This window comes from Hippopotamus amphibius, chromosome 13, assembly GCF_030028045.1.
Source record: "Hippopotamus amphibius kiboko isolate mHipAmp2 chromosome 13, mHipAmp2.hap2, whole genome shotgun sequence".
Lineage (NCBI taxonomy): Eukaryota > Metazoa > Chordata > Mammalia > Artiodactyla > Hippopotamidae > Hippopotamus > Hippopotamus amphibius.
In genome coordinates this window covers 92,697,540-92,708,372 of record NC_080198.1, presented here as the reverse complement: position 1 = coordinate 92,708,372, position 10,833 = coordinate 92,697,540, and the positions used below count along the sequence as shown (strand labels likewise).

General features: G+C 45.8%; 1 protein-coding gene across 1 annotated transcript in view; it reads left to right on the top strand.

Moving 5' to 3' along the window:
• Positions 1 to 266: 266 nt before the first annotated feature.
• The window catches only part of SLC2A9 (solute carrier family 2 member 9), a 265,853-nt gene continuing 255,286 nt past the window's right edge, over positions 267 to 10,833 (top strand). Inside the window, exon 1 of the mRNA XM_057706684.1 lies at positions 267 to 439. The gene's annotated coding sequence lies outside the window, so the exon portion shown is untranslated. The remainder of the gene's footprint in view (positions 440 to 10,833) is intronic.

The window sequence follows — 10,833 nt, the reverse complement described above, 5'->3', positions numbered from 1 at the left end:
ATCAAGTGGGCAGAGGGCCAGGAATGTTGCTAAACATCCTGCAATGCACAGAATTCTCCAGCCTAAAATGCACACAGCGCCAAGGTTGAGAAACCCTGGGTCAGGATGGCAAAATACTTAGTCATTAAGGAAATTAACTTTTCACCCAATGGAAGGAGGAGGACTGCACTCAAATCAGGAAGGAGCCTGAAATGAGGCAATGGGAATCTGATTGACAGACTGGAAAAACAGGCTGGAGTAAATATTACTGAAAAGCCTATAGCACATCAAGGAAATTCTGAAAAGGCCAGCTCTACCTGGGAGGTACGACGGAGAGGCCAACCAATGGGAACTTCCCGGGCATGATGTGCGACTTGAATTATGTTCCTAAGGGGCCAGGAACTCAGAAGGTCTTGCTCCGGGAGTTCTGGCACCAGGTCTTAGCGTGAGACCAGAGGTGGTGAGTAGCTGTCTTGTGTTTTGGGGCTATAGCTGTTGTTGCTGTTCTAAATATTGGAATCTGATAAACTTTCAGGGGGGCGGGGGAGGGGGGCTCAGAGGCGAGAGCTAGGATGCCAGATTTCTGGTCTTTTCTCTGACAAGAATGATCTTCTGTACTGACTGAAGGACGTGCGTGACTTCATGTGTTAACGTCTCAGAACTTGGGATACGTCCAGGTGGCAGCAGTTGTGTGTGGTGTTCTGAATGTAGTGCCAGATGCAGTCAACCCTCAACAAGGGCTGATTGGAGAGTTCATGAATAAGCGGGAAGAGCGAATGAGGTGCTAAACAAGTAAACGGCATTTCGGTTTCCTCATCTATAAAATGGGGATGTTAAAGCATTGAGGATGGGCGTGTGAATCCAGCGGGATGACAAAGTAACATCATTGAAAAAGGTTGTGTCCTTTAAAAACTCCAGATATTCTACTCTCTTGCATGCCTTACATCCCAGAGGATATTTCCATGATGACATTAAAACCCAAAGAAAAGCAGAAAGGTAGGGCTGCGTTGAGATGAATGTATATTGACCTTAGGGAAACATTCACGTGACTGAAGCATAGAAGCAGGTTGGCTGACACATAGTTGGGGGCATGTGAATATCCAATTAAGCAGTGTAATTTACAGCCAGTTCCACACGAGGCAAGTGCCATGAAGCAAATTTTAATTAAATGCATGAGTCCCCTGAGTATATGAACAGAGGAGGACACAGAAGGGACGGCGGGAGCTGCTCTGCTCCATCAGACAGCGTTGGTGAAGTTGGGTCAATCTTGGGCACCCGATCCTAAAACAGACCCAGAGAAAATTACAGGCACCAGTCATTAGAGGGACTTTAGATGCTGTTCATTCATTCATTTCTTCATTAATTCATTCAGCACATAGCTATGAGTTCACTATTTCCTGTGGCTTTTGTAACAAATTACCGTGAACTCAGTGGCTTAACCACCAACTTATTATCTTCAAGTTCTGGAGGTCAGAAGTCGTACACCGATGTCTTGGGGCTAAAATCAGGATGTCGGCAGGGCTGTGTGCCTCTCTGGTGGCTCTAGGGGAGAATCCATTCCTTGCCTTTTCCAGCTTCTAGAGGGCACCTGTACTCCTTGGCTCATGGCCCCTTCCTCATCTTCAAAGCCAGCAATGGTGGGTCAAGTCCATCTCATGTCACATCTTTCTGACTCTCTCTCTTCTGCTTCCCTTTTCCGCTTTTAAGGACCTCTGTGATTACATCGGGACCACCCAGATAATCCAAGATAATCTTCTTATTTTAAGGTCAATTTATTAGCAAACTTAATTCCATCTGCAATCTTAATTCCCCTGTGCCATGTGACCTAACATAGTCACAGACTCTGGGGATTTACAAGTGGATATACCTGATGGGCAGAGGATGCTTGTGCCTCCCACCAGTTCCCAAGCTGGGCTCGGTACTGTGCTAAGTATACCTGGGGTAAATGAGAGGTGTTCTCTTTTTTCATAGGCAGTGTACGTCCTAGAGAGGAAGACAGATATAAAAAAGTAGTCATACATACCAGTAACAAGAAGTGATAAAGAAAACATAGTGTGGTCCAGGGATGGAGAATTGTGAGCCTAGTGCCACAGTTTCCAATGGCATGATCACAGAAAGCTTCTCTGAAAAGGTGACATCTGAAGACCTAGTGTTGAGAAGGAAGTTCCAATCTGGGGCCAAGTTTCAGGCAGAAGAGAAAGCAAGTGCAAAGGCCCTGAGGCAGGTTCAAGGAATTGGGAGAAGCCAGCCCTGCTGCTGGAGCTAGGTAGAAATGGGAAGAGCGGAGGAAGATGAGGTCGAAGACAAACACAGGGGTTGAATCATTGGACTATTATAGGCCAAATGGTTTGGGTTTAATTCTGAGGAAAATGGGAAACCACTGGAGGCTTTTAGGAAGAGTGACAGCATGCTCTGATTGACATTTAAAATGATCAATCATATTGTTAAGTGCAACTGGATTGCAGGGGAGGAAGGGTGAGGCATGGAGAGCTGTTGGGGAGATACTGCAGGGATGCGGGCCAGAGGTGGTGATGGCTGGCAAGGGCAGAGTGATGAAAACAGGCAGCTGTGGGGTCCATGTTCTCAGTAGAGCCCATAGGATAGATCAGGTGTCAGGTGAGAGTGATAACAAGGGACCAAGGAGGGTTCAACTTTTGGCCTGAGCTGCTGTGGGTCTGTCTGCACCACTGACTGTGATTGATGGTGAGGCAGGAGGAGAATGGGTCTGGGTTAGGAAAAACTTTTTGGCCACAAGTCCTCTTTAAAGAAAGGGGCTAGTTTGCTGGGCGAAGAGGTCCTTTGGGTCAGGGGTTCATAGCACTCTCTTCAAACACTCGAATGCCTGTCATAGGGATTAGAGGTCATCTTGATTCTCTACGCCCTTAGATGCCAAAGACAAAGCCCACCGTAGGACAGCTAGAGAAGCAGATTTCATCTCACCTGGACATCTCATCATGGACGTGGTACAAGCTGTGGGATCCAAGGGACGAGCACACAGCCCTGACTCTGCTATCACAAGCAGTGCAATTGGGACAAGTTATTTAAACTGCTTGAGACTCCATTTCAATATCTCTTAAACGGTAGAGGTAATGCAATTTTAACACTGACAAACGCTTACACCAAGCTTTTACCACGGAAGGCGCTATTCTAACAGCTTTCCGTGTATTAACTCATTAGCTCCTCACAACAGCCTGATGACTGAGGTGCTGCTATTGTTGCCACACTAAGGAGGAGCCTACAGAAGCTGAATTACTTGCTCAAGGTCACAGAGCGAATAAGGGATATGTCATCATACGTTGTACAATCTCTACAAGGTACTGAATGGAATATGCCTATCGTTACCTCGACCTAGCAAAGTTGCTCACCAAGACACAGCACGTATCATTATTAATTGTTTTGGGGTGGCAAAAATGCTGTGCAGTTTCAGGATCCAAATTCAACATAATCTCAACGTCTGGAATTGTGGGTGGAAACTAACAAGTCGGTGTATAGCATGGATCAATGGCAAGGAGGTTCTGCATTTAGATTTTAGAATCAGTCCACAGACTCGCTCAGACCCCGTGTGGAATGTTTTGTTCCATTCCAAGGGCTTCTCTGATAAGAGGTGTCCTGATAAGCTGAAACTCACTCAGAGGAGCTGAAATCCATTCAGTGATCTGATAAATTTGATTACGTCAAAACAGAGGATGTGTTTTGAACGAAAGGACACACAGGGCAAATTCATGGATGGCAGATCGGAAGAAAGTATTTGTAATGTCTGAAACTGACATGGAATTAAATCTAGGATGCGAAGGGACTTCTGAAAATCACCAAGAAGGCAATGGAGCAATGGCAAAGGATATAACGACCAAATCACAGACGTAGAAACGCGAAGTCCGAGCAAGTTTTGGGGAAGATTCCACTGACGCTGATTCCCAGAGGCTCGCTGATGAAACCAACATGCCTGTTACATGGGCTGCACCCAGAGAGCTGGTGATTCACTCACTAAGTGGAGGCTGTCGTGTGTGAAGCATGGCTCTAGGTGTTTGGGGTAGAGTTGCCCCGGCTCTCATGGCAATGACATTTCAGCAGGTGATGGGGATGCCGGTCTGGGGATCAACCCCACCAGAGGTGGGGATGTGGCCAGGGGAACCTTCTGGCACAAACTTTCTCAGATTAAGTGCACTCGTTATCTAGGACAAATTCTCACACTGGCCCACGAGGGGACATATATGAGAACACTGGCTGCTGTGCTGGCAGAGCTGAAGGCCAACTGAGTCTCCATCCCTTGGGTAATGTTTTATATAAGTCGTTAATTTCCTATCAGTCCAGCAAAGCTGGTACTATTTAACCCCTTTTACAGATGAATAAACTAAACGTTGTAAGATTAAGTAACTTGGTCAAGGTCACACTGAGGTTCAAATTCCAGTTCTGCCAGACCCCTGAGTCAGTATATTTGTCCACTAGACCACACCCTTCATGATGAGAAATCAGAGGTGGAACTGAAGATCCTTCTTTCCCATCACTATTGCTGTTCCTTCCCTCTTGTATTCTTTCCTTCGTCCTTTCTAGAGTAAGAGAAAACATAGGCATTGCAGAAAAAGAGATCTGCCGGAAGTTGGGGTGAACTAGTCAATTTGACCTCCAGAATTCTGACCTTAGTTAAGATTCTTACCCAAATTCCTATGATGCTTCAAGTAACAAAAATTCTTAAAAGAAAAATAGTTACTAACATATATTAAGCCCACGTGCTAGGCTCTGTTCTAAGGACTTTACATGTCTGTGTCAGTGCATCCTCACGGCAACCCCACGAAGCAGGTAGGATGTTTATCGTCTCCACTTTACAAAACAGCAACTTGCCCAAGGTCACACAGCTGGACTATAAACCCAGGCTGCCTGAGTCTGTGCTCCGCACTTCTAGCCGCCTGAACTTTGTCTCGGAGGCCATGCAGTAAACTAGGGCTGCTACCTGATTTGGCTCCCTGCTAACTGCATTTTGCATGAGTCATTCAACCATTCGTGGCCTCCATTTTCTCATTACAAAATGTGGGTAAAAATAGCATCCCGCTCCTAAGGTTGTCATGAGGCATAATATCTACAGAGTAATCAATAAGTTAGTTATTAAAGTTTCATAATCATTGAATTGCACATCTATTCCCTCTGGGGATCAGTGCTAAATTGCTAAATGCCCCAGAACATGAGCAACCTCTTGGGTGCCCATGTGAGAGGCAAGCAAGGGAGGGTGAACCTGGGATGCTGTGATCGGCACATGGGCCCTTTGCGGTGGCGGGGTGACTGCATTTTAAGAGAAAAGAGCAGGAGGGTGGGCTGAGACCCAGGCCCCCGGCAAGAGGCCAAGGTGAGCTCAGTCGACTGCTGTGTGCCTGGGAATCCATCCAGGGGCCTCACGGGCAAAGCACACGTGAGGATCTAAGGAGGAGGAAAGGCACAGGGGAGACCCCCAGGCTGTGTTACTGGACAGATCTGAGTTCCAACCTCACCTCATCCCTGTCCTCGCCGTGGGATCCTGGCTCAGATGGGGGTCTCAGTGGTGCCCTGCAGGGATGCTGGAAACTCCGTGAGGTGAGCTCAGGCGAGTAGCTGGACCTCCCCTCCTTCTGAGGACCTAGGGACGCAGGCGTCTGAGTCTAGCTGGGCTTGGACTAGATCTTCCCCTGTGGCCACAGACGATGGAACCAACTCGCCCGCCTCAGTTTCCTCATTTCTTCTTTCCCAAAACAGGAAGGAAAACTGATGATGTCACTTGGCAAAGTCTCCCACATAGGTTTCAGTCTATGCTGTTATTTTTATTTATATGTAATAAAGCCATACTCTTTTTTTTTTTTGTCTTTTCGTAACTGATTTATTTCACTGAGCATAATGTCCTTGATGTTCATCCATGTTGTAGCATGTGTCAGAGTTTCCTTCCTTTTCGAGGCTGAATAATAATCTGTTGTGTGGATAGACCACATTTTGCTTATCTGTTCATCCATCAGTAGACACTTGGGTTGCTTCTACCCTTTGGCTATCGTGAATAACATTGCTATGAAAATGGGGAGGCAAATATCTGTCTGAGTCCTTGCGTTCAATTCTTTTAAGAAGCCATACTCTTTTTTAACTTGATTCCTAGAAAATCAAAATGAATGTTTATTTCTTTTACTTTATTTAAAAAAACATTTATTTGGTTGCACTGGGTCTTATTTGTGACTCCAGGACTCCTTAGTTGTGGCACACGGGCTCCTTAGTTGCAGCATGAGAACTCTTAGTTGTGGCATGCATATGGGATCTCGTTCCCTGACGGAGCATCAAACCCCGGGTCCCCTGTATTGGAGTCCGGAATTCCATCCACTGTGCAACCAGGGAAGTCCCTGAATTTTAAAATGAAATGTTGAAATTTGAAATTGGGAGAAAATGACGCCAGATAAAAGAGGTGAAGGCTCTAAATTTTATCTCTTTGTTTCTCTGTGTTCCTGCCTTGCTCTACCACCGAAATCCAGGCAGAGGAATGGGGTACGTTTTTCAGCAGACATGCACCTCAGCAGACAGCAGAAACCAGCTTTAGCACTGACCTTACCAATGCAGCCGTGGTTCTCTGGAGCCCTTGCAACCTTTGCCCCCAGAAGTAGCCAGGCTTCCATTTTTTACACCTGAGCATTTAAATGGAAAAGGGAAAAAAATAGGAAAAGGAGTGATTGTGAAACATCTTGGGAGGGGACAGGGGGATGCGTCTTTCATGAAAGATTGTCAGACGTGAACCAGATGGGCTGATGAGGTGACTTCCCCTGCCTGTCCTCCCTGGGACTCTACTTTCCCACCGATAGCTGCATTCAATTTACCAAAGTCTGCGTTAACCTGATGTGATGCCACATCGGGCAAAATTGCAATTGGGGCTACCTGTTTTTTGCGTTTCTAAGGTTCCAAGTTCTGCTGTGACCCATACTTCTTAGGGTACCCGACAGGGACCACCTCTCCTGGATGCTTCAGGACCCTGAGGGTGGCACTCGCCTCTGCCGTTCCCCCAGATGCAATTTCGTTTCTCATGTTCTGTCTTGTCAGGGGGTAGAAGTTCTCGGGCTTCCAGCTGGCCTTTCTTATGTAATAATTGTCACTTTGCAGGTCAAGAAAACAATGTGAGTGTCCAGTGGTTCAGTGTGTCTCTCCTAAAAACATTCAGGGCCAAGGAAATGACCACGGGTGGGACTGTTGATTCACTGCACCCACCGTGCGACATACCTGGGCCAGAACTATATTGACTACATGATTCTTTTTTTTTTTTTAAGAACTTTTATTGACATACAATTGACATACAATAAACTGAATATATCCAAAGTGTACAATTGGCTACATGATTCTTGTAATGGCCTTTGCTAGTGGGCCGGGGCCGGGGTGGCATGATGATACTTTGGGTCCTTGGATATCAGTGTCAACCCTGACCCTGTATCCAACAGCCCTTGCAATGTCTATTGTTATCTCCCCCCAGGGCATGGTTACCTGAGTAAATGACCACAAAGTCTTCGGGGGATTAAAAGAGGGTGTCACTACTGTCTATCCACCTGCTGTTCTACCTTAAGGCAAGGGGACCTGATGTAGGTACCCCTGTGTCAGACAGTCACCGGCAGGTCTGCGGATTGGTGGCCTGCCAGGCAGGGTGCTCCCATTGGCTGCGGAAAGTTCTTCAGAGAAGGGAACCGCAGTGGGAATTTATCACCAACACTGACAGCAGCTGGGGGATGGGCACACGGGCTAAAGCAGGGGCTACAGGTGGAATATCAATGCCTCCAGCACAGCCATCTCCCGGGGGTGAGGGGTAGATGGGGAGGTTAGAGGACTCTGGGAAATAAAGGATGCTCAATGCCTCCAGCACAGCCATCTTCCGGGGGTGAGGGGTAGATGGGGAGGTTAGAGGACTCCGGGAAACAAAGGATGCTCGAAAAACACTTTGTGGAGTGTGAGATGCCTGCAGCATGACCCTCCGTTTTCATATGGTGCCGTGTGTTGGTGGAATCCCCTGACCATGATGGCCCAAAACTGTGAGGAAGGAAGGAAGAGGTTAGGATGTTACCGTGCTCTGAAGTTAAAATCTGGAATCTGACTTAGATGAGGAGACTGTGGAGAAGAGGCGGTCTGGTGGACTGGAGAAAAGATGAAGTGGCCAGTGGACCACAGTGGTCATAAATGGAGCAAGCTGCAAGGGGACTGGGTGGTGTCCCAGGGCTGCCGTGACAAAGCATCACAAACAACAGAAATTTATTCTCTCGCAGTTCTGGAGGCTAAAGTCTGAGACCAAGTGGTCGGCAGGGCCATGTCCCCTGTGGATAGAAACTCGGTAGAATCCTTCCTGCCTCTTCCTCTTCTAGTGGTGGCTACAGATCCTTGGTACCCACTGACTTGCGGCTGCATCACTTATATCTCTGTCTCTGTTGCCACGTGCCTTCTGCCTGTGTGTGTCTGTCTCTTCTTCTCATAAGGACACCTGCCATCTTGGATTAGGGCCACTTAATGACCTCATCTTAACCTGATTATATCTGCAAGGATCTTTATTTTCAATTAAGGTCACGTTCACAGGTACCATGGCTTAGGACCTCAATATATCTTTCTGGGGAGACACAATTCAACTCATAAAAGCACAAATCCTGAACTTTATAGCTCACCATGTTTCTGCAAAAATTAAATAATAAGATGCACGAAACATATAGTTAAAAGAAAAAAAGCGTGGCAGTTACCGCTCCCTACCCTGGATGGGTCACTTACTTGTGTTGGGCTGGCAGGAAATTCAGATGGGGGTCATGAGGCAGGTTCAGAGTGGAACCACTTTGAACTGGAAGATTCTGAGATATTAACGTTTCCCTATTTGAAGTAGGTCAAAAGGCAAACGATATGGAAACCATGAGCTCAAGTCTTCTGAGCCGTAAATTAAATACCATTCTGGGAGCCAGTGACGCGGGGTGTGTTAATAATTATTGAAATGTGAAAGCATGTCACAGTGCTGATACTGAGCTTTCTTCATTCAAACCCTCTCCACCGAGACTTGGTGATACTCCAGCCCAAAATCCTGAGCTGGAGTTTGTCTTTTTAGATAACTATCTTATAAAAAGGTGTATCTATTTTTAAAATAAGTTGATTTGATGATTCAGTATGGAAAAGTATAGAAAGTATTTAAAGAGAAATATTTCAAATGACATATTAGCAGAGCATATCTGAGCATGTGACATGGAGCGAGACCATCTGCACGGTTTCCAAAGGATTGTCTGGCAAAGTGCATAAGCTGCTTTGCATAACATTGGGAAGCAATTCAAAAGCTGCAAATCATTGTAAGCACTTATTTTAAATTTTAGTTTAATTTCAATTTAATTAATTTAAAAATTAGTTTAATTTTCACTTTAACTTATTTCATGATTAGAAAAATTAAAAAAAAATAGAAAAGGAGAAGGAAACGAAACGAACACATTCCTGGAAACGACTGTGAATGTCTCTGTTTCCCTCCTGATTTTAAAGGATGGTTTATAATTGCTGGTTTATTTATCAAGCAACTTCGCACCCACTGAGTGAAATGGATCCTCCATTACAAACCCCAGCATCTAGCCATCACAGTCGCTACCCTGCAGATATTTATAAAGGGAGGATTCTAGTCTTGGCATTAAAAAAAAAAAAAAAAAAAAAAAGGCATGTCACTAACGATTTTTATTCAAATTATTCAGACACCTGAAAACTCTACGATCCTCTGGGCTGCCTCCCTTTCCCATCAGCCCCCATCAGCTGGGTCTCTCTTTCTCCTTTTTGGCTTTCTTGGGAGCCAAGCAAAGAGAAAGCCTACATTTGATACAATTAGTCTGATTTTCAGTTCTACTAAAAAGGCCTAGCAGGCATTCCACCTAATACCAGGGCTGGAAGGACTGGGCTTGTTGATTTTTTGCTTTGGGGTAAGAAAGCCATGACTAATAGTCATGGTGAGAAGCAGAGGATCTGAGGGGCTGACATCCCCCTGCCCCACAAGGGAGAGATCATTAGCATTGGTGGTGCTTCAGTTCTGCAGCGCACAAAGGGCCTGTCTTGAAAACCTGGGTCCATGATGACGTGAAGTCGGGGTTTCACTCCCAAGCCCTACCTTCGAGGAGGGACTTCAGCTCCCTCCCACTCAAGCCACAAAGATAAGATGACTTAAAGTCTATTTCATTGATGGAAAGGCCATACTGAACTGAGATTTGTCCGTGGCTGGACCACCAGCCACCAGATATTGTACATCGAGAAGCTTCTTACTTAAAATGCTTTCAAGAGACTGTGAACCAATGTGACCGAGTCCAAGCTTGCTCTGCTCTCCACACGACAGGCCAATGAATCGGACAGGAGGTGTTGAGGCAAGGAATATGACTTTATTCAGAAGCAGACTAAAGTCTCAAAACTAACCATCTTATCTCGGTTTGGATGCCAGTTTCTTTTATAGCACAGAGAGTGGGAAGAGATGAGAAAGTAAAGTAAAAAAACAGTAAGATTTGCAAATATCCCCTGGAATGGCCAGCCTCAGGGAGAGGATGTGTTAATTTCTTCTTTCTTGCAGGTGGACAGGGTCAGGATCCTTCCTTGAACAAAGGCACTTTGGTTTAACATTCAGGCAGAGGGGCAGAGTTTCCTGAGGCAGGCCATTGTGTACAGACAGCATCCTTTAAGTGAACAAAAGCAACCGGAAGCAAAGGTTAAAGTAAAAGAAACAGATCCAACATGTAGTCAGATTTGGGTCTTCCCTGTAACACCAACACAGTGCAATCCATCCCAGGGTTTCTGATGCTGGAGATCTTGTTGTTCTTCTCCAGATTCTTGCAGCACAAGCATCTCTAAAAGGTCAGAAAAGTCAACAGGCAGGGGCTGGTCTAGGAAACC